Source organism: Microcaecilia unicolor, chromosome 1 (genome assembly GCF_901765095.1).
Source record: "Microcaecilia unicolor chromosome 1, aMicUni1.1, whole genome shotgun sequence".
Classification (NCBI taxonomy): Eukaryota; Metazoa; Chordata; class Amphibia; order Gymnophiona; family Siphonopidae; genus Microcaecilia; species Microcaecilia unicolor.
The window spans coordinates 71,730,901-71,757,506 of record NC_044031.1 but is presented as its reverse complement, the minus strand read 5'-3'; the positions used below and the strand labels follow the sequence as shown (position 1 = coordinate 71,757,506).

General features: G+C 44.0%; 1 protein-coding gene across 4 annotated transcripts in view; it reads left to right on the top strand.

The window, feature by feature from the left end:
* Positions 1 to 26,606, top strand: part of KMT2C (lysine methyltransferase 2C) — a 917,733-nt gene that overhangs the window by 10,731 nt on the left and 880,396 nt on the right. For 2 of the 4 annotated variants that reach the window (XM_030198363.1, XM_030198355.1), the window contains exon 1: positions 24,123 to 24,172. The exons of the other annotated variants lie outside the window; for them this stretch is intronic. The gene's annotated coding sequence lies outside the window, so the exon portion shown is untranslated. Of the gene's footprint in view, positions 1 to 24,122; positions 24,173 to 26,606 lie in introns of those variants that run through there. 4 annotated transcript variants of the gene reach the window in all.

The window sequence follows — 26,606 nt, the reverse complement described above, 5'->3', positions numbered from 1 at the left end:
ATGTATGAGAAGCTAGATGTATGTATAGATTTGTATTTAACTCCTCTGCAGCTGGGATAGTGAAGGTTTAAGCAAGTGTGTGATAAACTTTTGTTGTTTCTCTCTGGTAAGTCTATAAGGTCTGACATGTAAGATGGGGCATCTCCGTAAATAATTTTGTGAACCAAGGTGCAAATGTTGAATGCAGTTCGATCCTTCAGTGGGAGCCAGTGCAGTTTTTCTCTAAGGGGTCTGGCACTTTCATATTTCGCTTTTCTGAATATCAATCTGGCTGCAGTGTTCTGGGCTGTCTGGAGTTTCTTAATGGTTTGTGCCTTGCATCCCGCATATAAGGAATACAGTAGTCCAAATGGCTCAGTACCAGTGATTGCACTAGTATGCGGAATGTCTCCCTTGGGAAGAAAGGTTTCACTCTTCTAAGCCTCCAGATGGCATTGAACATTTTTTATAACATTTTTTACATGACTGTCTAAGATTTTGATCAATAGTTATGCCTAGGAGCTTCAGGGTGTCCGCAACAGGAAGAGTGTGGTTTGGTGTGTTTATGTTAGTATAGTTGATTTTATTATACTGCGATGATAGTACTAGGCATTGTGTCTTTTCTGCATTAAGCTTTAGTTGGAATGCGTCTGCCCATGAGTTCATAATTTAGAAGCTGCGATTAATTTTATCTGCAATTTCTGATAAGTTGTTTTTGAATGAAATATATATCGTCACATCATCAGCATAAATGTATGGGTTCAGGTCTTAGCTGGATAGTGCTCTGGCCAATGGTAACATCATTAGGTTAAAGAGAATTGGTGAAAGCGGAGATCCTTGAGGCACACCACATTCAGGACTCCATGGCGATGATATGATCGATTTAGATATTACCCGGTATGTTCTTGCTGTTAGGAAACTATGAAACCAATTCAGTACATTTCCTCCTATTCCAAAATATTCTAGAATGTTTAATAGAATATCATGGTGAACCATGTAAAACGCGCTGGACATGTCGAATTGTATCAGAAGCACATTATTGCCAGTTGCAATAATTTGTTTGAATTTGGTCATGAGTGATATTAGGACTGTTTCAGTGCTATGGTTAGCACGGAATCCAGACTGGGATGCGTGTAATACTGAAAAAATTTTCAAATAGTTTGTAAGTTGTTTAGTTACCAGACTTTCCACCATCTTGACCACCAGAGGGATGGATGCCACCGGACGATAATTAGTTATAATTTTAGTTTTTTCTTCTGGTCTTTGGGGATTGGTGTGAGTAAGAGGTTGCCTTTATCCGTAGGAAAGGATCCATGTTGAAGCATGTGGATTACGTAGGAGGTGAGATTTGTTATGAAACGTTGAGGGGCAGATTTTATTAAGTAGCTGGGGCATGCATCCAGTTTACAGTGGGATTTGGTGAATCTGTTGATCATTTGGGTGACAGTATCTTCCGTCAGTAAATGAAAGTTTGTCCGTATTCGGTCTGCTGGATATTCATTGGTTGTTGGGTCTAAGCAGTCGATAAAGGGGATGGAACTCGTACGAGGATAGGCTAAAGAGGTTAGGGCTCTTCAGCTTGGAAAAGAGACGAATGAGGGGAGATATGATTGAGGTCTACAAAATCCTGAGTGGTGTACAAAGAGTAGAAGTAAATCTATTTTTTTTTAAATCTCATTCCAAAAGTACAAAGACTAGGAGGGGACACTCGAGGAAGTTTCATGGAAATACTTTCAAAACAAAAATAAGTACATAAGTAATGCCACACTGGGAAAAGACCAAGGGTCCATTGAGCCCAGCATCCTATCCACGACAGCGGCCAATCCAGGCCAAGGGCACCTGGCAAGCTTCCCAAATGTACAAACAATCTATACAAATGTACAAACATTCTATAGGAGGAAATATTTTTTCATTTTAAGCTCTGGAACTTTTTGCCGGAGGAAGTGGTAACATCGGTTAGCGTATCTGGGTTTAAAAAAGGTTTGGACAAGTTCCTGGAGGAAAAGTCCATAGTCTGCTATTGAGACAGACATGGAAAGCAACTGCTTGCCCTGGGATTTGTAGTATGGAGTGTTGCCACGATTTGGGTTTCTGCCAGGTACTTGTGACCTGGCATGGCCACTGTTTGGAAAACAGAATACTGGGCTACATGGACCATTGGTCTGACCCAGTATGGCTACTCTTATGTTCTTAAAATGGTGAAGAAGGGCATATGTACTCTTGAGCCTCTAACTCAGTTATTTCTATATATGTTCTTGTTTGTGAAGTTGTTTGTGTTTTACCTGTGTTTCATGTACTTTGTTTTTATTTTTGTACACCGCTTTGATGGTCTGACCCTAAGCAGGTTGTCAAATTAAATCCATGAAGTGTTATGGGAGGGGAGCCTTGCCTCTGTGATTATGCTTTGCAGTTTTGTTTTATTCTCTTGGTGACATCACGACATCCTTGGTCCTCAGTAGGGTCAAGGGGAATTTGTAAAAAACAAAACAAAAAACAACCTGCAATATTGCTGAATATTAACTGGGGTTTTCTTAATGATGGCAATTGCTAGAATTTGTAGATTTTCAGACTATCACAGAATAGCAGCTACAGGTCTTTGCTAGCCACGAGAAAGTATTGCTGTGTTTTCCACGGCTTAACTTTTAAGGCTGGAAACATGGAAATCAGTAACTGAAGGACAACTCATCTATAGCCACTGAATTTGCTATTATGTGAGCATGGGAACAAAGGGGCTACACTCAAAAGATATGCAAAATGCAACAAATGTAACAATCTTAAAAAACAATTGGCTGCTTAAAGTCGAGGACATTACATAAAGTTACTGGAATACTTTTTTTTTTTTTTTTTTAGATCTGCATCAGTTATATGATACCAGTTTCTAATATATATCCATAATGAATATGCTTGACAGAAATCTGCATGCAGACTTCTTTCATTGATTTTCATTGTCGATATCCTGAAAGCCCAATTGGTCTAGCTTATGTGCTGGTTCACCATGTATGAAAATTTACAAATAATGACATGTTTGTTCCTTTATAACTATACTGCAAAGACAGTCTCCTTGTAATATCTGAAGAGAAGAAGCCTGGCTAATGGAATTTTAGATTCAAGGGCTTATCTCTTTAAAACCATAGTCTCGCAGGAGAAAACAATAAGAACAGCATTGCTAGTAGAAGTGACTATTCTGTACTATTTATGGAGAGACTAAAGATCAACAAATACTGATATACAATCAGAAAATATGATGGGATACAAAAGTGGTCCCAGGCTAGATTAATAGGAACTTCTGGTGTCATCTCAATAGGTTGACTGAATGTAACACACCATACAATGTAAGGAACAAAGCTCTTTGGGCTAGTAGTAAACTTGAGAGACTGAGATAATACCCAACATGCCCTGGCTTAAGATTTAGCTTCATTCCTTTCATTTTTATAACACAGTCCAATATAAATCCTGCACCTCTAGGGCTTTAGAACTGTAGATGCAAAATTCCCAGTCTCCTCCAACTGGTGTAGAGCTGAACTAGGACATTTCCCTGTGCAATTCACCATATTAAAAAAAAAAAGTCATCTTAATAACATAAACAGCTTCCACTATATCACAGAAGTATTAACTCCCAGGACTGTAGTGGAAGGTAAAAGTGTTGGTGTTGAGGTTAGTTTCTGCGTTTCAGCACTGCAATGCAGGTTTCATCATCTGGTGACAATGATCGGAGGTGTATCCCTTAGTTTGAGCAATCGAACCATCCCAGCACATCTAGAGTGGTGCAAAACTGAAGCAGCTGCTGCAGGAGTCAGTGGTCATGGCTTCCTGCACAGCCGCTGTGTGAAGTGCTGCCGGAGGAATGCAGGCACTGTGAATACTCTTTTTTGACATGTGAGTTGTACAGGATCCCAAGAGAATGTCCAGCACACCTCTCAGGCCTGGCTGGTGCATCTGTTTCAGCTGGAGGAATTGCTAGTGTGGCAGCAGGTTTGGAGAGAATATAGAGGATCTCCTAGCTTATAGGAATGCACTGTAGTGAAGCTCTTGCCAGTGACTTTGGACTCTCTTTGGACCACTATATCTAGGATGGAGCAGTCCTACATTCCTTAGCGTCCCTCCGGACCGGCACAGAATGTGACTGATGGGTTGTGCACGCCTTCCAGCAGGTTGAGACTGAGAAAAAAACTGTGACTCTAGCGAGCCAATATGAGCCCATGCCAGCTAGAGAAAGATCCAGTAATCTCAGTCTCCAGCAGGTGGAAGGTGGTGAGCTATTTAGTCTCAGTCTTTTTTCTATTCTGTACTTTATTTCTCTTTGTGGTAAACGGTTCTTTGAATTACTACTACTACTACTACTACTACTATTTAACATTTATCTTTGAAAAATAAAACAAAAAACCCTGGTTCATGGAGGCAGAGGCCGGTGGGGGTCTCTTAGTGCCCCGGGGGTGTTACACTTGGGGGGCCGAGTCCCTTCCTCCATAGCCTCCCTGATATTTTTTGGTGCTGGCTTCTTTAGTTGCGTAGAAAGCTAGCATTCTTAATTAAAAAAAAATAATAATAAAAATTTCCTCAAGCTCTTCATGGGAAGAGCTTTGGAGGCAGGGAGAGGCAGCTACTTAAAAAAAAAAAAGGCCAACAGAGCTGCGTTTTGGTTTAATTTAAACAAGCAGGGCAGCTCCTTCGTTGTTTTTCCTGCGTTTCCTTTAAAAGGCGCCTTTGCTTCTTTGTTTGTGAACAGGTGACAGTGATGTCAGAAAAACTTCGCCGGTGTTCCGTCTGTCAGCGACGGGGACTTGGTGTGAGCGGAGTATGTAAATTCTGCACTGCTGCAGAGGTTTTAGTGGAGCAGGGTGCAGGGGCCGTGAAATTGTCGGCGGTGGGGGGGGGGGGTGTCCAATTCGGGCATTTTAGCAGCTATCGTGTCTCCACTCCCGGTGCCGGTTTCAGTGGGAAACGCTGCCATTTTAGATGCCTCGCTAAGTGCTGCACCCCAGGCCTCTCTGTCTGCTGTGCCTCTGCCTACTGCTCAAACTCCCGTTTTGTCAGCGGGTGAAGGAGGATTTCCTCCTGAATTCGTGGTACAGATGTATCAAGCCTTTCTGCTGCACAAAGCTGCTCCTGTGGACCCTGCAGGAAAAAGATCTCTGGAGGGCTCCTCTTTGGCTGTAAAATGGGTCAGACACTCTGTGGAGGCAGAACAGGGTTTTTCTTTTACCCCTGATTGGGAAATGCCATCCTTAGAAGAGGAAGCATGGTTACCTAAGGAGCAATTTTGTGAGGACCTTGAACAGACAGAAGATGGAGAAGAATCTCTTCCTGCGGGGGATTTTTCATAAATATGACCTTCAAGAGCTTATTCCTTAGCGTCCCTCCGGACCGGCCCAGAATGTGACTGATGGGTTGTGTACGCCTTCCAGCAGGTGGAGACTGAGAGAAAAACTGCAATTCCAGCTAGCCAATAAGAGCCCTTGCCAACTAGAAAAAGATCCAGTAATCTCAGTCTCCAGCAGGTGGAAGGTGGTGAGTCCTGTAGTCTCAATCCTTTCTTTAATTCTTTAAATTCTTTAATTCTTGTTATCTTTCTGTGTTGTCTGAAGATTGTTGGATTTCTTGATGTTTCCTGTGCCTTAAAAAAAAAACAAACCTGTTTCAGAGGCAGAGGTCCGTGGGGGTCTCTTTGTGCCTCGGGAGTGCTACACTTGGGAGGCTGAGTCCCTCCCCCCATTTCCTCCCTGAGATCTCTTGGTATCTGGCTATTTTAATTTGTAATCTTTTGCTGGCACTTTAAGAGTAAAGCTTTAAAAGCAAATCTTTAAGTGAAAGTTTTCCTCAAGCTCCTCAAGGGAAGAGCTTTGGAGGTGGGGCGAGGCAGCTACTTGTGTGTAAAGAAAAAAATTTGACCCCCCCCCCCCGGTCTGCTTGTTAAGGCAGAGCCATTCTGGGTCTGTTTATTTAAGAAAATCGAGGAGGGCAGCTCCTTCGCGTCTGTGGTTTATTGATCAGCTGTTTTCCTTTGCGATGTCAGAGTAGCTCTGCCGCTGCTCCGTCTGTCAGCGGCAGGGTCTTGGTTCTAGCGGGGTTTGTAGGTATTGCACCGCTGCGGAGGACCAGGGTGCAGGACCGGTGAAATCATTGGTATGTTCGATGAGGGGGGGGGGGGCGATGTCTGTGTTGTGTCGGCGGTCACATCCCCCTCCCCCAGGTGCCGATTTTGGCGGGAAACGCCGCCATCTTGGATGCATCGCCGCCTGCTGGGCCTATTTCAGTGTCACAGACACCCGTTTTGCCTGCGGGGGAAGGAGGGTTTCCTCCTGAATTCGTGGTACAGATGTACCAGGCTTTTCTCCTCCATAAAGCAGCACCTGTGGTCCCTTCTGGGAGGAATGTTATGGAAAGTAATGCTGTAGCTCTAAAGCGTTTGAGATTTTCTCAAGAGGAGCCAGATTTTTCTTTTGCTCCAGATCAGGAGATGCCTGTCTTAGATGAGGTTTGTTCTCAGGAAGAGCAGTCTGCTGAGGAGCTGGAGCACGCGGCTGACGGTGAGGAGTCTCTTCCTATAGGAGAGGATCCTTCGGTGGTAAGGATTTTCCATAAAGTTTCCATAAAGTTTTTCCATAAAGTTCCAAGGTTGCTGGAGGATCATCCTAGGGGGTCCGGTCGTGGTTGTTTCTCTGGTCATGATAGAGGCCGTGATTTTCGTCGTTTTCGGCCAGGCAGAGTTTTTCAGAAGCAGCGCTCTAAATTTCTTCAAAGAACTCAGTCCTTTCGAGCAGGTCGTAGAGGGGGCCAAGAGGCAGGGGATTCCTTTTCCTCCTCTTCCCATCCTCAACAATGAAGGTTTGTGGGTCCAGCCTCTAGTTCCTGTGGGTGCTCAGTTGGCACATTTTCAGGGGAGGTGGGCCCAGATTACTTTGGATCAGTGGGTATTAGAGGTTATTCGAGAAGGGTACGCATTAGAGTTTGCTCATCCTTTGTCAGATGCTTTCATAGAATCCCCTTGCCATTCTCAAGGCCGGTGCCGTCAGAGATGCTGTCAACAGACTCCTGAAGCTTCGGGCCATTTGTCCAGTTCCTCTGGCGGAGCGACGTCAAGGCCGTTACTCTATTTACTTTTTGGGCCCAAAAAGGAGGGCTACTTCAGACTAATTTTGGATCTCAAGGCAGTGAATCAAGCTCTCAAAGTTCTTTCATTTCACATGGAGACGTTGCGGTCTGTCATTGTGGCGGTGCGGTCCAGGGAGTTTCTGACTTTGCGCGATCTTATGGAAGCCTATTTCCACATTCCTATTCGTCCAGTGCATCAACGTTTCCTTCGTTTTGCAGTGCTGGGTCGCCATTTTCAGATCAGAACTCTTCCCTTTGGACTAGCGACTGCTCCGCGTACGTTTACCAAGGTCATGGTAGCTGTAGCTGCGGCTCTCAGAATGGAGGGCATTTTGGTCCATCCTTATTTAGACGACTGGTTGATCTGGGCAAAGTCGTACCAGGAGAGTGTTCAGGTGACAGCTCGGGTAGTAGAATTTTTATAGTCCCTTGGTTGGGTGGTCAATTTTCAGAAGAGCTTGTGTCCTCAAGTTGCAGACTCAGATTCGTCAGTTCTTCTGAGTCCGTCGGCACAAAACTATCTATAGGTTCTAGGTTCCATGGTGGCAGCAATCAAAGCGGTGCCCTGGGCCAGGGCACACATTGAGGACATTACAGAGGTCACTTCTGTCGAGATGGTTGTCCCAGACGGATTCTCTTCAGAGGTTGCCACTTTTGCTTCAGGTGCGGACCAGTCTTCGTTGGTGGCTCCGAGAGTCCAATGTGACCAAAGGTATGCCGCTAGAACAGCCCAGCTGGATGATGCTGATGACGGATGCCAGTCTTCAAGGCTAGGGAGCTCACTGTCAGGGGCAGTTTGCTCAGGGTCTCTGGTCTTGCCAGGAAACGTGTTCTCCAATCAATCTGTTAGAGACCAGAGCAATTCGTCTGGCACTCCAGAAGTTTCTGCATCTGCTGAGAGACCGGGCAGTTCGATTGATGTCGGACAATGCCACGCTGATTGCATATATCAATCGGCAAGGAGGGACGAGGAGCCTGCCGTTGGAAAGACAGGTGTCGCTTTTGCTTCAGTGGTCGGAGGTCCATCTGGTTGCTCTTTCAGCGGCTCACGTGGCAGGGGTCTTAAATGTCCAGGCAGATTTTCTCAGTCGACACATGTTCAACCCCGGAGAGTGGTCGCTAAGCAAAGTGGCGTTTCAGCAGCTGGTCAGTTATTGGGGGTTGCCCAGGATGGATCTGTTTGCCTCAGCCGGCAATGTGAAGCTTCCTCTGTTCAGCCGTCGCAAGGATTCCAAGGTGCAAGGCGTATACGCTCTTCTTCAATCATGGCCGGTAGGTCTAATGTATGCATTTCCTCCTTGGCCTCTGATAGGACGTCTTCTGCAGACAGTCGAGGCTCACAGGGGACGTCTGATCTTGGTAACTCCGGATTGGCCTCGCAGGCTGTGGTACGCCGACCTTCGGCGGCTGCTGGTGGATGTGCCATTCCGGCTTCCGGTCACACGAGATCTGTTATCGCAGGGTCCGGTCGTTCATCCAGATCCGGATCAATTCTGTCTTACGGGATGGCTCTTGAGAGGACTAAGCTGACTGAGAGGTTATTCTGCTCAGGTTATTTCTACTATTCTTCGCTCTCGACTTCCTTGAATTATGTGTGCACCTGGAGGATATTTGAGGAATGATGTAAGGAGTTGAGTCTTTCTCCTTTTCGTGCTTCGGTTCCGCAAGTTTTGGATTTTTTGCAGTGAGGCTTTGAAAAGGGCCTTGCTTTGGCTTCTCTTAAAGTACAGATTGTGGCATTGTCTTGTTTTCGTGGTCGGGTCCAAGGTAAATCTCTTTCTGGACACCTGGATGTGGTGCATTTTTTGAGAGGAGTTAATCTTCTTCGTCCTCTGTCTTAGAGTTCTTTTCCTCGTTGGGATCTGAATTTGGTGCTTTCGGTTTTTACTAAACCTCCTTACGAGCCTTTGTCGTCTTGTTCTTTGAAAGACTTGACTTTGAAGACAGTATTTCTGGTGGCCATCGCTTCGGCTAGGCGAGATTCGGAGTTGCAGGCTTTGTCGTGTAGATCGCAGTTTTTGGAGTTCTGCGCTGATCGGGTAATTTTGAGGCCAGTTCCTTCCTTTCTTCCAAGGTTGTGACTCGGTTTCATGTTTCTCAGTCAGTAGTTTTGCCTGTTCTTGGTTCTTTTTCTGGTTCAGCGGATCAGCGTCTTTTGAAGTGTTTGGATGTCAAGCAAGTGTTGAAACACTATATTAAGTCTACTGTTGACGTCCGGCAATCTGACCGTTTGTTTATTCTGATTGGAGGCTCGCGCAAAGGGTTCATGGCTTCTAAGCCCACTATTTCTCATTGGCTTAAAGAAATGATTGCATCAGCTTATCTTCTTTCTGCGAAATCTGTTCTAGAACATGTTAAGGCTCACTCTACAAGAGGTCAGGCTGCTTCTTGGGCCGAGTGTTGTCAGGTGCCTCCGGAAGACATTTGTAGGGTGGCGACCTGGTCGTCTTTGCATTCTTTTTCTAAGCACTATCGTTTGGATGTCCTCAGTCATCGACAGGTTGCTTTCGGGGAGCGTGTCTTGCCGGTGGGACTGTTAGGGGCCCTCCCATAATTTCACTGTTTTGTTACTTCCCATCAGTCACATTCTGGGCCGGTCCGGAGGGACGATAAGGAAGGGTAAATTAGGCCTTACCTGCTAATTTGCTTTCCTTTAGTCCCTCCGGACCGGTCCAGCTCTCTCCCTTCAGATATCTGTATGTTTAGACGTTCGGAGACTTGTTTCTTTGTTTGGAGCTGTGTTGCTCGTTGGTAGTTTGAATAAATAAATATATAGTCTAACTGTCCTGTTTTGTGGGAACAGATTATGTGTGGAGGCACTCACCCTATGTTGGCAAAGTGCCGGTGGCTGCTCAGGTTTTTGGGGACACAAGTTATGTACGTTCTATGTTTTTCCTTCTACTTCGTTACTGGATCTTTCTCTAGCTGGAAAGGGCTCTTATTGGCTAGCTGGAGTTGCAGTTTTTTTCTCAGTCTCCACCTGCTGGAAGGCGTACACAACCTATCAGTCACATTCTGGGCCGGTCCGGAGGGACTAAAGGAAAGCAAATTAGCAGGTAAGGCCTAATTTACCATTTCTCCAGTTTCTTCTGCTTTGCGTTTTGATGTCCAAGATGTCCATGTGGCCGAGCCTAGAAAGGTGGATTTGCTGGACAAAGGTATGTGCAGAGCAGGTAGGTCTTTTCCTATTCATCAGGATATTAGGGATATTATTCAGGCTCAGTGGGAGGTTCCTCATTCTGCTTTTCGGCTTCCTAGATCTATAGTCAGGCTTTATCCGGTTCCTGACTCGGATAAAGACCTTTTGCGCCCTCTAGTAGTGGATGTGGTAGTTTCCACGGTTACCAAGCAAAACACTGTTCCCGTGGACGGTGGAACGGCGCTGCGAGATACCCAGGATCATTTGGACCGTTCTTCAGATCTTTCAGCTATTGATGCTGAAGTGGCAAAGTTGGAAATGGGTTCAGCCTTTTTGGCAGATGCTCTTTATGATTTGCTTCTGGCTTCTTCTAAGTCTATGGCTCTCTCCGTCGCGGCCTGTCGTGCTCCTTGACTGTGTGGCTGGTCGGCGGATGCGGCTTCTAAATCCAAGCTTAGTAAGTTTCCCTTTAAGGGTTCTTTCTGTTTGGTGAAGAATTAGACAAGCTGGTGCATAGCCTGGGTGAGGTTAAGGTTCCAAGATTGCCTGAGGATTGTCCCAGAGGTTCTGGCTGTGGCAAATTTTCAGGTCGTGGTAGAGTCCATGATTTTCGTCGTTATTGGCCGGGCAGGTTGAGAGGCAGGGAATTCCTTTTCCTCCTCCTCCAGTCCTCAACAATGAAGGCTTGCCGGCCCAGCCTCTAGTCCAAGTAGGTGCTCGGTTGGCACAATTTCAAGGGAGGTGGGCCCAGATTACTTCGGACCAGTGGGTACTAGAGGTTATTCGAGACGGGTACGCCTTAGAGTTTGCTAATCCTTTGTCAGATGCTTTCCTACAGTCTCCTTGCTGTTCTCGCAGCAAGGCCGGTGCCGTCAGAGATACTCTTCGCAGACTTCTGGACCTCTGAGCAATTTGTCCAGTCCCTTTGGCGGAACAGCGTCAAGGCCGTTACTCCGTTTACTTTCTGGTACCTTCTGACCGATTTTAGATCTCAAGGTGGCCTCATTTCGTATGGAGACTTTGCGGTCTGTCATTGTTGCGGTCCGGTCCGGGGAGTTTCTGACTCCTCTCGATCTTACAGAAGCCTATTTCCACATTCCTATTCATCCTGCACATCGTTTCCTCCGTTTTGCAGTGCTAGGTCACCACTTTCAGTTTCGGGCTCTTCCCTTCGGACTGGCAACTGCTCCTCGTACGTTTACCAAGGTCACGGAAGTTGTAGCTGCAGCTCAGGACAGAAGGCATTTTAGTCCATCCTTACTTAGACAATTGATTGATCCGGGCAGAGTCTTACCACGAGAGTGTTCAGGTGACAGCTCATGCTTACAGTCCCTAGGTTGGGTAGTCAATATGCAGAAGAGCTGGGAGTCCTGTTCAACACAAGGCAGGGTCATGTGTTTCTTCCGCCGGCCCGTGTCTTCAAATTACAGTCTGATTCGTCAGTTCTTTCAGAATTTGAGACCGTTGGCAAGGGACTATCTACAGGTTCTGGGATCCATGTCAGCAACGATTGAGGCGGTGCCCTGGGCCAGGGCTCACATGAGGACTCTCCAAAGGTCACTTCTGTCAAGATGGTCATCGTAGATGGATTCTCTTCATTAGAGATTACCACTTTCGCTCCAGGTGATGACCAATCTTCGATGGTGGCTTTGAGAGGCCAATCTGACCAAAGGTTTGCCTCTAGATCAGCCCAGCTGGACTGCTGTGATGACAGATGCCAGTCTTCAAGGCTGTCAGGAGCAGTTTACTCAGGGCCTCGGGTCTCGTCAGGAGACATCTTTCTCAATCAACCTGTTAGAGACCAGAGCAATTCATCTGGCGCTCCAGGGTTTTCTTTATCTTCTGAGAGGAGGAGCAGTCCGAGTGATGTCAGACAATGCCACCGCAGTAGCGTAAGTCAATCGGCAAGGAGGGATGAGGAGCCTACCATTGGAGCGAGAGGCGTCGCTGCTGTTTCAGTGGGTGGAGTTCCATCTGGTAGCTCTATCAGCGGCTCACGTGGCAGGGGTCCTAAATGTTCAAGCAGATTTTCTCTGTCGTCACGTGCTCGATCCTGGAGAGTGGTCTCTAAGCGATTGTGGCGTTTCGGCAAGTGGTCAATCGTTGGGGGTGTCCCAGGATGGATCTGTTTGCCTTCGCCTACAATGCAAAACTTCCTCTGTTCTTTAGTCGTTGGAAGGATCCCAAAGCGCAGGGTGTAGACGCTCTTCTTCAATCCTGGCCAACCGGTCTACTGTATGCCTTTCCTCCGTGGCCTCTGATAGGGCGTCTTGTTCAGAAGGTCTAGACTCGCAGGGGGCGTCTGATCTTAGTGGCACCGGATTGGCATCGCAGACCATGGTACGCCGACCTGCAGCGTCTTCTGATGTTTCCTTCAGACTTCCTGTCATGCAAAATCTGTTGACGCAGGGTCCGGTGGTTCATCCGGATCCGGGTTGATTCTGTCTTACGGCCTGGCTCTTGAGAGGGCTAAGCTGACTAAGAGAGGCTATTCCGCTAAGGGCATTGCTACTATGCTTCGCTCTCGTTGCCGTTCTAGCTCTTTGAATTATGTGCGCACCTGGAGGATTTTTGAGGCATGGTGTAAGGAGTTTAGTCTATCTCCTTTTCGTGCCTCTGTTGCGCAAATTTTGGATTTTTTGCAGCAGGGTTATGACAAAGGTCTTGCTTTGGCTTCTCTTAAAGTGCAGATTGCAGCTTTGACATGTTTTTGTGGTCGTGTCCAAGGGAGATCTCTAGCTAGCCATCCCTTTTTTAACAGATATAAATGTATGTATAATATGTATATGATTATGCACGTTTTTATCTATATGTATTTCTTTTAGACTCCTGAGGCAGGCGTGCCTATGTGCCAAAACACAGCTGCCGTATTGAGTCTGTGTATCTTTTAATAAATTCTTACACATAAGAATTATTGGTCTCCGTGCCTTTTGGAAGAGCCTATCTACCCTACACTTCGGTTACTGTGTTGGCGTAAACAAATGCCTGCCTCAGAGGTCAATTCTATAACAAACAAATATTACAGTAAGTACTGAAAATAAAAAATGAATGTTACAAAACCATACTTTGACATAAACCAGAAATAATAAATAATGGATAGGAGATGAAAAAATAGATGAAAAAAGAGAATGCCTAGTGTGCAATGATGGTACCTCTCTGCTCAAAACAGATGAAGTAGGATTTGAACCCAGGTCCCCTGGTTTTCAACTCACTGTTCTAACCATTAGGCTACCCCTCTGCTACAGGAGCTGATGAGAGAAGGAAAAATTCTAGACTTAGTCCTTAGTGGAGCGCATGATCTGGTGTGGGAGGTAATGGTGCTGGGGCCGCTTGATAACAGTGATCATAATATGATCGGATTTGATATTAGCTTTGAAGTAAGTATACATAGGAAATCAAATGTTAGTGTTTAACTTTAAAAAAGGAGACTATGATAAAATGAGAAGAACGGTGGGAAAAAAAAAAACTTATAGGAGCGGCTGCGAGGGACAAGAATTTACATCAGGTGTGGATGCTGTTCAAAAACACCATCCTGGAAGCCCAGGCCAAATATATTCCGCGTATTAAAAAAGGAGGACGGAAGACCAGACAACAGCCGGTGTGGTTAAAAAGTGAGGTGAAAGAAGCTATTAGAGCTAAAAGAAAATCCTTCAGAAAATGGAAGAAGGAACCGACTGAAAATAAGAAACAGCATAAGGAATGTGAAGTCAAATGCAAAGCGCTGATAAGGAAGGCTAAGAGGGACTTCGAAAAAAAAAAGATTGCGTTGGAGGCAAACACACATAGTAAACATTTTTTTTAGGTATATTAAAGGCAGGAAGCCGGCAAAAGAATCAGTTGGACCGCTAGATGACCGAGGAGTAAAAGGGGCGATCAGGGAAGACAAAGCCGTAGCGGAGAGATTAAATGAATTCTTTGCTTCGGTCTTCACTGAGGAAGATTTGGGTGGGATACCGGTGCCAGAAATGGTATTCGAAGCTGATGAGTCGGAGAAACTTAATGAATTCTCTGTAAACCTGGAGGATGTAATGGGGCAGTTCTACAAACTGAAGAGTAGCAAAGCTCCTGGACCAGATGGTAATCATCTCAGAGTACTTGATAGAACTGAAAAATGAGCTTGCGGAGCTATTGTTAGTAATATGTAATTTATCCTTAAAATCGAATGTGGTACCAGAAGACTGGAGGGTTGCCAATGTAACGCCGATTTTTAAAAAAGGTTCCAGAGGAGATCCGGGAAATTATAGACTGGTGAGTCTGACGTAGGTGCCGGGCAAAATGGTGGAGACTATTATTAAGAACAAAATTACAGAGCATACTCAAAGGCATGGATTAATGAGACAAAGTCAACATGGATTTAGTGAAGGGAAATCTTGCCTCACCAATCTACATTTCTTTGAAGGGGTGAACAAACATGTGGATAAAGATGAGCCAGTTGATATTGTGTATCTGGATTTCCAGAAGGTGTTTGACAAAGTACCTCATGAAAGACTCCAGAGGAAATTGGAGAGTCATGGGATAGGAGGTAGTGTTCCATTGTGGATTAAAAACTGGTTAAAAAATAGAAAACAGAGAGTAGGGTTAAATGGTCAGTATTCTCAATGGAGAAGGGTAGTTAGTGGGGTTCCCCAGGGGTCTGTGCTGGGACCGCTGCTTTTTAACATATTTATAAATGACCTAGAGATGGGAGTAACTAGTGAGGTAATTAAATTTGCTGATGACACAAAGTTATTCAAAGTTGTTAAATCGCGGGAGGATTGTGAAAAATTACAAGAGGACCTTACTAGACTGGGAGATTGGGCGGCTAAATGGCAGATGTTTAATGTGAGCAAGTGCAAAGTGATGCACGTGGGAAAGAGGAACCCGAATTATAGCTACGTCATGCAAGGTTCCACTTTAGGAGTCACAGACCAAGAAAGGGATCTAGGTGTCGTCATTGATACGTTGAAACCTTCTGCTCAGTGTGCTGCTGCAGCTAAGAAAGCAAATAGAACGTTCGGTATTATTAGGAAAGCAATGGAAAACAAAAATGATGATGTTATAATGCCTTTGTATCGCTCCATGGTGCGACTGCATCTCGAATATTGTGTTCAATTCTGGTTGCTGCATCTCAAAAAAGATATAGTGGAATTAGAAAAGGTGCAGAGAAGGGCGACGAAAATGATAAAGGGGATGGGACGACTTCCCTATGAGGAAAGGCTAAAGCGGCTAGGTCTCTTCAGCTTGGAGAAAAGGCGGCTGAGGGGAGATATGATAGAGGTCTATAAAAGAATGAGTGGAGTTGAACGGGTAGATGTGAAGCGTCTGTTCACACTTTCCAAAAATACTAGGACTAGGGGGCATGCGATGAAGCTACAATGTAGTAAATTTAAAACGAATCGGAGAAAATAATGGTACTATTCCATAAATATGATGATGTGGTATGTAAAAAAATATGCTAGATTGAAGATAGAGGACAGAGTGATACTACTGCAAGATATTCTGATCATGTCACTCCTTTGTTGTTGAAATTTCACTGGTCACCAGTCCACTTGATTCAATGTAATATTCTTACCTTGGTGCATAAAGCTTTCCATACAGTTATACCTATTTGGCATCACTATTTCTTACATTCCTGCACGTTGTCTGCGCTCGCTTTATGACCACAGTCTTGTCTTACCTAGTCCTAGGCAGGCATACTATGAAGCTACAAGAAAAAAATGCTTTTTACTTCCTGGCCCCTTTTTTGTGGAATAACCTTTCTTTGTATATAAGAGCCGAGCCTTTGTTAAAGAACTTTTAAGGTAGCCATGAAGACTTATTTTATTCCATTATCTAGTGTGTTTCTCTGTCAGTGACTCAGTTGTACCTGAAGAGGATGTAGTATTTAGATAGCTATTTTACTTTCTTTGGTGTGATTGTTTTCTTTTCTACACTCCTACTTTAAAAGACTTCAGCCTTTGCTGACAATCTTTTTACCCTCACAGACCCTCAGCGCTCACTACTGGTGGTGATTGAGCTGATGGAGGAATATGGTTTCTTGTCTGGCTTTCAACTTTATCTTGATAAATTTTATGGTCTGCCAGTCCTTGCCTTGGTTTGGTTGTCCTGATCAGGAGCGTTCTCCTTGCAGTGGGCAGCAGGTAGTATTAAGTACTTGGGGGTACATCCCAAATATACTTTCTCAACATTAACCACTTATTGGAGGATACCAGGTCCAGGTTGAACAGCTAGAAAGATTATTCCCTCTCCTTGTTGAGGAGAATTAGCTTGCTTTATATGTTCCTGGTCTTGAGATGCTTATATGTATTTCATATGTTACTGTTATACTTGAGAGTAAAAGAAATACTGTTAAATAAATTATTGCAATGATATCTATGGTAGGGATGTCACCCTTGGCGCACACTCAAGATGGCATTCCACTTTGTTTTCCATATGATTTTAATTATTTTGTAAATTGTTTTGATTTAATTGTTAAAAAAAGGCGATCCGTCAAGTATAAATAAACATAAATATACTGAATGAAAGTGTGATAAAGTGCATCCAAAGCCATTGAATAGTGATGGTTTTAAGTTTCCATAAACTATGAAAAAATGGTACTTACCTGCCAAAACTATACTAAGTGCATAAATCTCAATTCCACACATATATGTCTAGTGGCGTTACTCAGCTTTAGTGGACTGCTCTAGTAGAAGTGCTAGATAAACAATAGACATCATGAAAAAACATTAAAAAACAGTGATGGAGAAAAACAAAGTTTAAAAATTGTGCATTTACCATTTAGGATCAATATATATAAAAGGCGAGTGTCGTACTCACTTGCAAATGCGCAGTAGAGACCTCTGCCCCGCCCCCACGTCAATACGTGATGACGGGGTGCGGAACAGAGAGGGTCTGTACTGCGCATTTCTGAGGGAGGGACACCGCCGTCTAACGCTCCCCCCACCCGAGTCACCGCCGCCACCCACCTTCTACCTGGTCGGGCCCTCGCTCCACTATTGAAACAGCGAGGGTCCGGGAACGCAGCACGGAGCTCTGCTGAGCTGCCGACATCGCCCTTCCTTCTTCTCTGCCTCTGTCCCGCCATCGACAACGTTACGTCACACGAGGGCAGGACAGGCAGAGAAGAAGAACGAAGGCCGACGTCGGCAGCTCAGCAGAGCTCAGTGCTGCGTTCCCAGACCCTCGCTGTTTCAATAGCGGAGCGAGGGCCCGGCCGAGTGGAAGGTGGGTGGTGACAGCTCGGGGGGGCGCGAATTCGGAGGGGGAGGAGCAGCGGCGAACTCGGGGGCGGGCCTATCAACCCCCCCTTCCTACAATAGCCCATTTTTACGGGCTCAAAGGCTAGTCTTATATAGAAAGCAAAAGAATTTAAACATAAAGGCAACCAATGTAATTAAACAAAATATTTATTTATTTGTAACATTTATATCCCACATTTTCCCCACCCATCAGCAGGCTCAGTGTGGCTTACATAATACCGTAAAGGCCATCGCCAAGTCCGGTAGATGTTAAATACAATTTAAAATAAGGGTTAGATAAGGTTAGAGTAAACAGGTACAAAAAGGGACAAGGAAATAAAGGAATATATAATGTCCAATGCTATGTAAGGTATTGATGCATTGCAGAGTTGAGGCATTTAAGTATAGTAGTGCATTTCACGTTTGTGTACTTAAGTAAGAAAAATTGGATGCATAGGTTGATTTGTATCTGAGTCCAAAGCAGCTTGGATAGTGGAGGTTCAAATAAGTACCTGACGCTCTGGTTCTGTTTCTGGAAGAAATATGAAGAATCCTGCTTCTGTAGTGAAAAAAATTAATCGAATTGCAGTGTTCTGGATTGTTTGCAATCTCCGACTAACTTATCTAGGTGCACCCAAATAGATAAGATTACAATAGTCCAACATAGACAAAACCAACACCTGTACCAATAATCTAAACTGCTCAAATTCAAAATACTTTCTTATGCGCAGGGGCAGACTGAGGGTGGTCTGGGCTCCCCGCCTGGCTGCTGCCCAACACCCCCCTTCCGCACGCTAATGCCCCAGCTGCCCCAGTCCTACCCGAGGGGTCCTGGTAGTCTGGTGGCCTCTTGGGGGGGGGGGGGGGGGAACACGGGATCTTTCCTGCCCTCTGCCACTATTCCTCCACCAGCCGGCACCATCGTGTTTTCAAAATGGTGGCCGAAAACACGATGGTGCCAGGCAGGGTGAGAAGCACCACTGTTTTCACTGCAGAGGGAGCCACAGAGGAGAAGGGGGCCATTGGAGTGCTGTGCTGGGAGAGGTAAGAAGAGGTGCTGGCTAGTGGGGGAGGGATGACAGCATTAACTCGTTAAAAATTTTAATGCAAGTTATTCATTTAACACGTTAATGCGTTAAATGGACAGCCCTACTTTATGTTCATTATTAGTATAATAATCCTCCCATTGGGCCTGCAAAAAGGCTTTAAACTCTAAATCATTAGCCAAATAGGAGAAGCGCCTTGATCTAACTTATTGAAAATAGGGAGGGTGGGGGCCTGCATTCAAAATGAGAGCAGGCGCATGGTCAGAGACCGCTATGGCCCCAATCCCCAAATCAAACACGTAGGCAAAGCAAGGTGTCAAGAACAAAGACAGTCAATGTGGGAAAAGGAGCTATGCACTTTAGATAGATGAGTATAATTCCTTGTGTCAGGGTTCTACCAGATCCAGATTCCGACAGAACATAGACATCCCCTTTCCTCTCTCTCCCAAAGGAGTTTGTGGTAGAACGGACTTATCCATGAGTGAGTCTACTACCAAGTTGAAGTCCCCAACCACTGTTAACACCCTACATGAGGGGTGCAGAGGCATGAGAGACAAGCAAAGAATTGTGCATCATGTAAATATAGGGCATATTGCACTAATAGTGAATTCCCTGCCCTGCAAGTTCAACAGAATAAAAAGAAATGACCGGTATCTCTCTAAAGCACTGTAGCTGAATATTGTAGAGATTTACAGAATAAAATTGCCATTCTACCATGACGCCCCCCTCCCCCAAAGATGAGCTATGTACCTCCCCTACTCAAAATCATTACAGCTTAAGATGTTACGCCTCAGAGTTTTGTTTTTTTGTAGATATGCCACATCTGCCTTCAGGTGGTTCAAAGTAGACAGTATCTTAGAACACTTTACCAGAGAAGTAATGCCTCCCACGTTCTAGGTCACAATCTTCACTCCCTGTGACATATTGAAACAATGATACATAAAAAAACAAAAAATCTGCATCCTACATGGTTCCCTGGAGTTTAGCCTCCCCAGAGATCAAGTAATGCTCCTTGGTAGTCCGACTCCCTGGTTCTCATAGTCAAACAAGTGCCCCAACTTGACATTTCGTCCTTTAGATTGTAAGCTCCTTTGAGCAGGGACTGTCCTTTGTTAAACTGTACAGCGCTGCGTAACCCTAGTAGCGCTCTAGAAATGTTAAGTAGTAGTAGTAAGGTCAGGATACAATATCCCACAATGCCCATAGAAAAGGCCAGCCCCCTTTTCACCCCCTTTTGCAAGCCAGTCTCATATCTCTCAAGTCTAAAAACAAGCCCATTCCCCATAGGCTCTCTATAAACTTCCAGCTGGTATGCATCACCCAAATGTCCATGTCAGTTGCTCCCCTGATCATCCATCTTGAAGCTCATTACCCACAACAGACGCTCATCCATCCCAAACTTACCAACACTCACCCATCTTGCATACCAGTTCTACTACCCCAAGCAAACACCACAGACATAAAAAAACTCAAAACTAAAAAAAAAAAGCTACGGTGACCTCCTGTGGCATGAGCATAAAAATGGTTATGCATACAGTCAAAAGCAGGTGGCCATATTGATCCTGCAGTCAAAGTGATCAAAAAATCCAACATGAGGCTCCTTATGGAGTAAGAACCACTCCAGCAGATTCCCCTCTTTACCGAGAGGGAGAGAGGTTTTCCAGAAATTGACAGGCTTCCTTTGCAGTATTCAAGTGTGGAATTTTGCCCTTAAGACGAACCCTCAAAAGCCTCAGTAGACCCACACCTGCTTCAAGAGCTACAGTCTATATAGGTACTGCATCTCAATCATTGAGAAGAGCTCCTTAATAATCTCCACTACAGGAGTACTTAGCTTTAAAGCTTGTCACCACCACAACCTGGCTGACGGTGGCCAGCATTTCGAAGCGTCAGGGACTAGCAGTGTTCAGTAAAGGAGCCAAAAATCCAAATCAGTCTGTTATTCTTCCTCACCTTTTTAGCCAAGTCCACTGGATCAAATTAATATTAAGTTTAACTTATTGTTTGGGCCCTGTGGCACTCTCGCATGTACTAGATTAGGGTGGGGGTCTTCATGCTGGACACACCTGTACTGGCAGCGGAGCAACTCGAGGTCCCGATGTATTCCAAAGCATCTTCAGCAGCATAGCAGGCTTCAGCCTGTGCTCTGGTGTCGTCCTCCTTGACTTTCTCTGATGCTAAGTTATGTAAATATTCTACAATACCTGTATCTCAATGATTTGACAGATGGCAGCATGCATATGCTACCTGTGTTCACTTGTTCTTTGCAATCTCTTCCCTCAGTTGACTAGAAGTGGCTGGGTGAAGAGGATGTGTTGTTATTGCTACTGAAATGGAAGCATTTAGTGAGATTTAAGTACATGCTAGAATTTGACTGTTGATACAAGTGCTGTGTATCACTCGGCCAACTGATGTAAGGGTTATGGATGGGGAAGGGTTGATTAAGTGGATGACCCATGACAATGGAGGAGTCTCACAAGAGAAATGTTTTACACTGTAACCCTGAAAATTTTGAAAGAACAATTGAGAAGAATTGGGAGGCACAAGAAGGAAATGTTGCAACATGACAGTGCTAGGCTTCAGGCCTCACAAATGCAATTGCAAAGATGGGTCTTGTAGACTTACCATATTGCCCATACAACTTTCCATCTTTTTCCACAATTGAAGGAATAGCTTCAGGGCATTAGTTCAACTTAAATGAAGTGGAAAGGACTGTGTTTTCAACAGGTTGAAGAGACAGGGGCTGTAGTTTTTTTATGACTGCTTTCAAAAACTTACCCATTGCTTGCAGAAATGTGTGTGAATGATGCGACTATGGAGAAAAATATATACATATAGTAAGAGCAAGATTCAAGTATTTTTTTTTATTCATTACAGTCTTATTTATTTATTTTTCTACATTTATTCCCCACAGTTTTGCAGGCTCAAAGTGGCTTACAATGCACTGATAGGCTATTGCCAGATCAGAGGAGATACAGTTAGAATTAAATTAGATAGAATCAAAGAAACAGAGAAAATAGATAATAAGGAAAGGTGAAAAGAGTCTAAAAATGGTCTGTAAATATGTTGGTAGGAAGGACTTCAGGTGATATGTTGAAGCCTAGGAGTAGGTTGAACCTCTTTTGGCTGCCTGTGTTAAACTCAGATGGTTGAGAAGGTTTTGACTCATTGCAATCCAAAAGAGAGGCAGATGCGATACCAAATCCAGACCAGGAAAAAGAAGCATGCCACGAGCAGAACCGTGCGAGGCAGGATGAGATGAGAGTGGCTGGACAGGCCAAGTCGAAATAGCAGGCTGCAGAAGGAGTTGAAAGCTGTTCTTCAACCGTCCACACCAGCTTCCCAGACGATGGCTGCAGCAACCAGGTGCCGCAGTTCTAAAAGGCCCAACGGCCCAGCCGCAACGATCAATGGTTGATGAACTGGTCTGGAGTGAACAGGCGGCAGGCTGAGTGCCTGTTGTTGTAATCAAAATGTGGTAGCAGTAGTAAGCGGCCTATTTATAATGAATAAAGTGATGGAGGCGGAGGGAGGCATTACTTTTCTTTTAAGTGTTGTGGAGTAGGCTTTCAGCTGTGGCATCAGGCCCCTACGGCCAATATTGTACCCATTTACAGAGTTACCCCCACATACTAAGTGGATAGCTATTCAACTAGCAGTTTTAAAGGCTTATGGGAAGAAACAAAACAGGTTTTTGTCTGTTTCCTTAAGTAGTTGTAATCTTGAATTAAGTACAGCCTTTACTTGTATGCATACCAGACTCTGGCAGTTACTTCTACAGAGAAGAAAATGCTACCTTATGAGTTTCAGTACTGCCTATTTCCTATGCCCCAGTTTATTTATCAGTTAATTGCCGGTGTGGAACCATGTTGCAGGCTTTGCTAAAATCCAAGTACACCACAGCTAGTGCCCTTCTTATATCCAGCTGTTTGGTTACCCAGTCAAAGAAATAAATTGTGTTTGGATAACATAGAAGTACACTAAGGCAGTTCTTTTCCTAAATGCATTTTCAAAAGAGAGCACAATTATTATCCAGTGTCATACTTCATCCTCACATTCTTTTAAGCCTTTTCTATACTGCTTTGGGCCCTTTTCTTTTACATTTGCAAAAGATTAATAGCTTTTGCAAAAGCCATATCTTACAGTTAAGGCTTAGAGTCCTCAAGTACAGTCAGCACAGCAATAGAACTTACACTCGATTGCTCATTCCTTGTTAGTCTCATTCCTTGTTAGTACTGTGGATACTCAAACACCCCAATATACATGCTAAACCTTGTGGACCTACCTCCCAGAAACGCCACAAGATCATCCCGCAAATTCCTTAACCTGTACTTCCCCAGCTGTAAAGGACTAAGATACAAGCTGATGCATGCCACAACCTTCTCCTACATGAGCATGCAGTTCTGGAATGCACTACCTACAGCCCTGAAAACAATCAACGAAATAACCATCTTTCTCAAAGCCCTGAAGCCATACTTCTTCAACAAAGCCTACAACCAGAACCTTTAACCAATAACCTTTTTAATCTACCTCACCAACCTATTCAGTTATGAAGACCTACCCTCTATAACTACCCTAATCACTCCCGTCCTCTTCTCTCTTCCCTACTTAATCTCGGCACAAGACTAACTGTATCTGATACCCTGAAATGACAATGTTAATAAAATGATGTAAGCCACATTGAGCCTGCAAATAGGCAGGAAAATGTGGGACACAAATGCAATAAATAAAAAAAACAAAACAAAACTATCCTTGACTCCCATACTTGGAAGGAGGGAATAGGATTTGATGGGGGTGGGCGTTGCTCAAATCCTGCCATTTGAAGAGTACCATGAGTAAATGATCCTACAAGGCAAAATCAAAAACTTTTTTTTTCCTGGAGAAAAAGATACCGTCTACTTATATTTACTATAGCCAAACCATAAATCGGTGCTGGAAGCTGCAGTGCGCTCACATCCCTCTCTGTAACACATGTGTATTCTCCAGATTTACAAGAACAGTACTATGCATTCCCGTCTTATAATAGCTACTAGGGTCAGTAAAGGACAATAACACTAACTTCGTGCTTTAAAATCACTGGGCCCCAACAGAGAGAATAGCCGAAGTCGTGTAGCAAACGTCCCTAAAGCCCCAGCTCCAGCCACATTACCTTTTTCCATCCACCCCTTTTGCAATATTGTACGCTCATGTTTACGTCATCTTTGATAACTGGTACTATTGTGTGTCACATTCTGCCATAAGGAAAAACACAGTCTTTAACTCGGGCACAACCGCATGACTTTTCTATGAGCAACCTGCAACGAGAAGGGAGCAAGTTAGAGAACGGCAAAACCCTACCTCACTTTAGTCCATCTCCACATCCACGATGACCACCGAGTCTGTTTCTGAAGTGGAAAATAACAGACCTCAAGGATTTACATTCACAAAACGCCAACAAAGAGCATGCATACCAAGAAGTGAAGACCACTATTTACAAGCTTGACGTAACTAATTGATGCACCTGCGCAGTGCTAGTGACTGCGGAAACGGAAGTAGCGGCGTTCGGTTTACTGGCTATGACGTTTCCGTTTTGTTGCGCATGCGCGGAGCAACAGTGCTCTCGTTCGACCCACATTCTTCTCCGGTAGTGGTGGGAGCTGAATGCTGAAGCAAGGAGGGAGGGAGGAGGAAAGCCCTGGCTCATTGTCAACAGCAGCAAGGTAAAAAGAAAAGGAAGCTAATTCGTTACGAGAACTCCTCAGTTTCAAACTCTGTATTATGTACACGGTAACGTGATACTCAGCGTCAGAGAGCGGGTATTCCTACGGTGTTATTGCTGCTTATCAAGCTTTTTGGGACAGCGCTACGGAGAGAGGCAGGAAAGTTGGTCGGGCCGGCATTGGGGTGGCGCATTTCCTACTAATGCTTGTATTCTTTGGTCGGGCCTCTATCAGGGACTGCTGTCGCACTGTCATCTTCGGAAGGAGTTAAAAAATAGAAAATTCCCGGTTTGTCTTTCAAAGTGATAGGAAACTAGTTTCTCTAAGGTTTTTGATTAAAATCTAAGCATATTTCTTTTTTAAGTTAATGGCTTATTTTTAATTTTCATGTTTGGTGGGATTTTTTCTAATAGTAAATGTAACAACAGCAGCAGCAGCAGCAGCAAAAACAAACAAACAAACAAAAAAAAAAACCACCGTCCAAACTGACACTTGTGCTGAAGCGCACACACATACACTTGGTTTCTGACTAGTTTATTAGACTAAGGAGATTCTCTAGCTTGGGTTCCGCTGAATGTGTTTTGTAAGTCCGTTCACGTTTTCCTAAGGATAAGTCGCTCTATATTTGTTTGTTTCCCCTAATTCTTCTTATTTTATCTCCTCCTGCTCTGGTATTGGGAGGTGAGAGGGCTGTCGGTGGAGTTCCGGCTGCCCTTTTGACTCTCACTTACTATTCTCTTCGTGTTCTTACTAAACTTACCTTTTCTAACAGCCCTCCAACATTGTATGCGGAGTCTTTTGCCCCCCCCCCCCTCTCTCCTTTTACTAGTTTCTCACTTTGAGGTTATATTAAAATAAACATTGCTGCTTCAGGAGTGCTTTTGCTGCAGATCTCATTTGCCGTGTAGAATTGTCTAAACAGTACCAGGGTGACTTAAATGCAAGAGAAACGTGCCAGACTGACGGATAATATATTTGTGTGTGTTCTTATCTGCTTGCTTCACTGTTTTTCCCAACTATCTTCTTCCACTTGTCAGATTCCACTGAAGTCATGCCTGTGTGTGTGTGTGTTTTTTTTTTTTTTTAATATTCTCCTCTGACAGTGCTTTTATAGATCCGGATATGAACTCCCGGTTTAGTTTAGCATACCAAATTAATTTGTAGAGTGAGAACTGGTCTGTTTTAAAATGTGTAGTCTCAGATAAGAGAGCAACAGTACATGAGTTGACAGAGAAAATACATTTGTTCTAAGTTATGCCTTGAAGTACTGAAGCCCCAGAGCTGTTTGAATGGCTATTTTGACAGTTGTCCTGTGAAACTTTTTTTGTGTGTGCTGGAAACACACATTTTTGTTAAAGCATAAGAAACAGTTAAATTTTTAGGATGTGGATGCCACTTACAATATTGTGAGGTTTTTAAAACGTTAGTATGTTACAGCTTGTTAGATTTTGTTGTTGTAATGACAGCTTATGTATTTATATATGTTTTCAACCATCTTTTTTTGCAAATATATATTAATAGGACTGATTGAAAATATATGACTGGTGTGTTTAATATTACAGAACTATAACTACAAAGTGAAGACTAGGTAATTGTTACCAAGTTTCCTGTAGTTGTATGTTTGTTTATTTATTGCATTTGTATCCCACATTTCCCCACCTATTTGCAGGCTCAATGTGGCTTACAGAGACTTGTTTGGATTCTTTAAAGAAGAAGCAACATTTGTTTCTTTTGAGTAGTTTGTATAGGTAAGCTTCACCACTGCAGTATAACAAAATAATTCAGACACTTTCCATAATGGTAACAGACTTACAGATTCCTGATCTGTAGTTAGTAGTTTTGTAAAGCATACTGTTAACTGATCCGCTTTTAATGCTGCAGACAAAATATGCCTCAGCAGAAATTGTGTATGCGCTGCAGATATTTATCAGTGCGCTGGGGCTCTTCAGCTTGGAGAAAAGACAGCTGAGGGGAGATATAATAGAGGTCTATAAAATAATGAGTGGAGTGGAACGGATAGACGTGAAGCGTCTATTTACACTTTCCAAAAATACTAGGACTAGGGGGCATGCGATGAAGCTACAAAGTAGTAAATTTAAAATGAATCAGAGAAAATATTTCTTCACTCAGTGTGTAATTCAACAATGAAATTTGTTGCCAGAAAATGTGGTAAAGGCGGTTAGCTTAGCAGAGTTTAAAAAAGGGTTGGACGACTTCCTAAAGGAAAAGGCCATAGACTATTATTAAATTGGACTTGGGGAAAATATTTCTGGGATAAACAGCATAAAATGTTTTGTACTTTTTTGGGGATCTAGCCAGGTATTTGTGACATGGATTGGACACTGTTGGAAACAGGATGCTGGACTTGATGGACCTTTGGTCTGTCCCAGTATTGCAATACTTCCATTTCATCAAGCAGATCAATATATATACC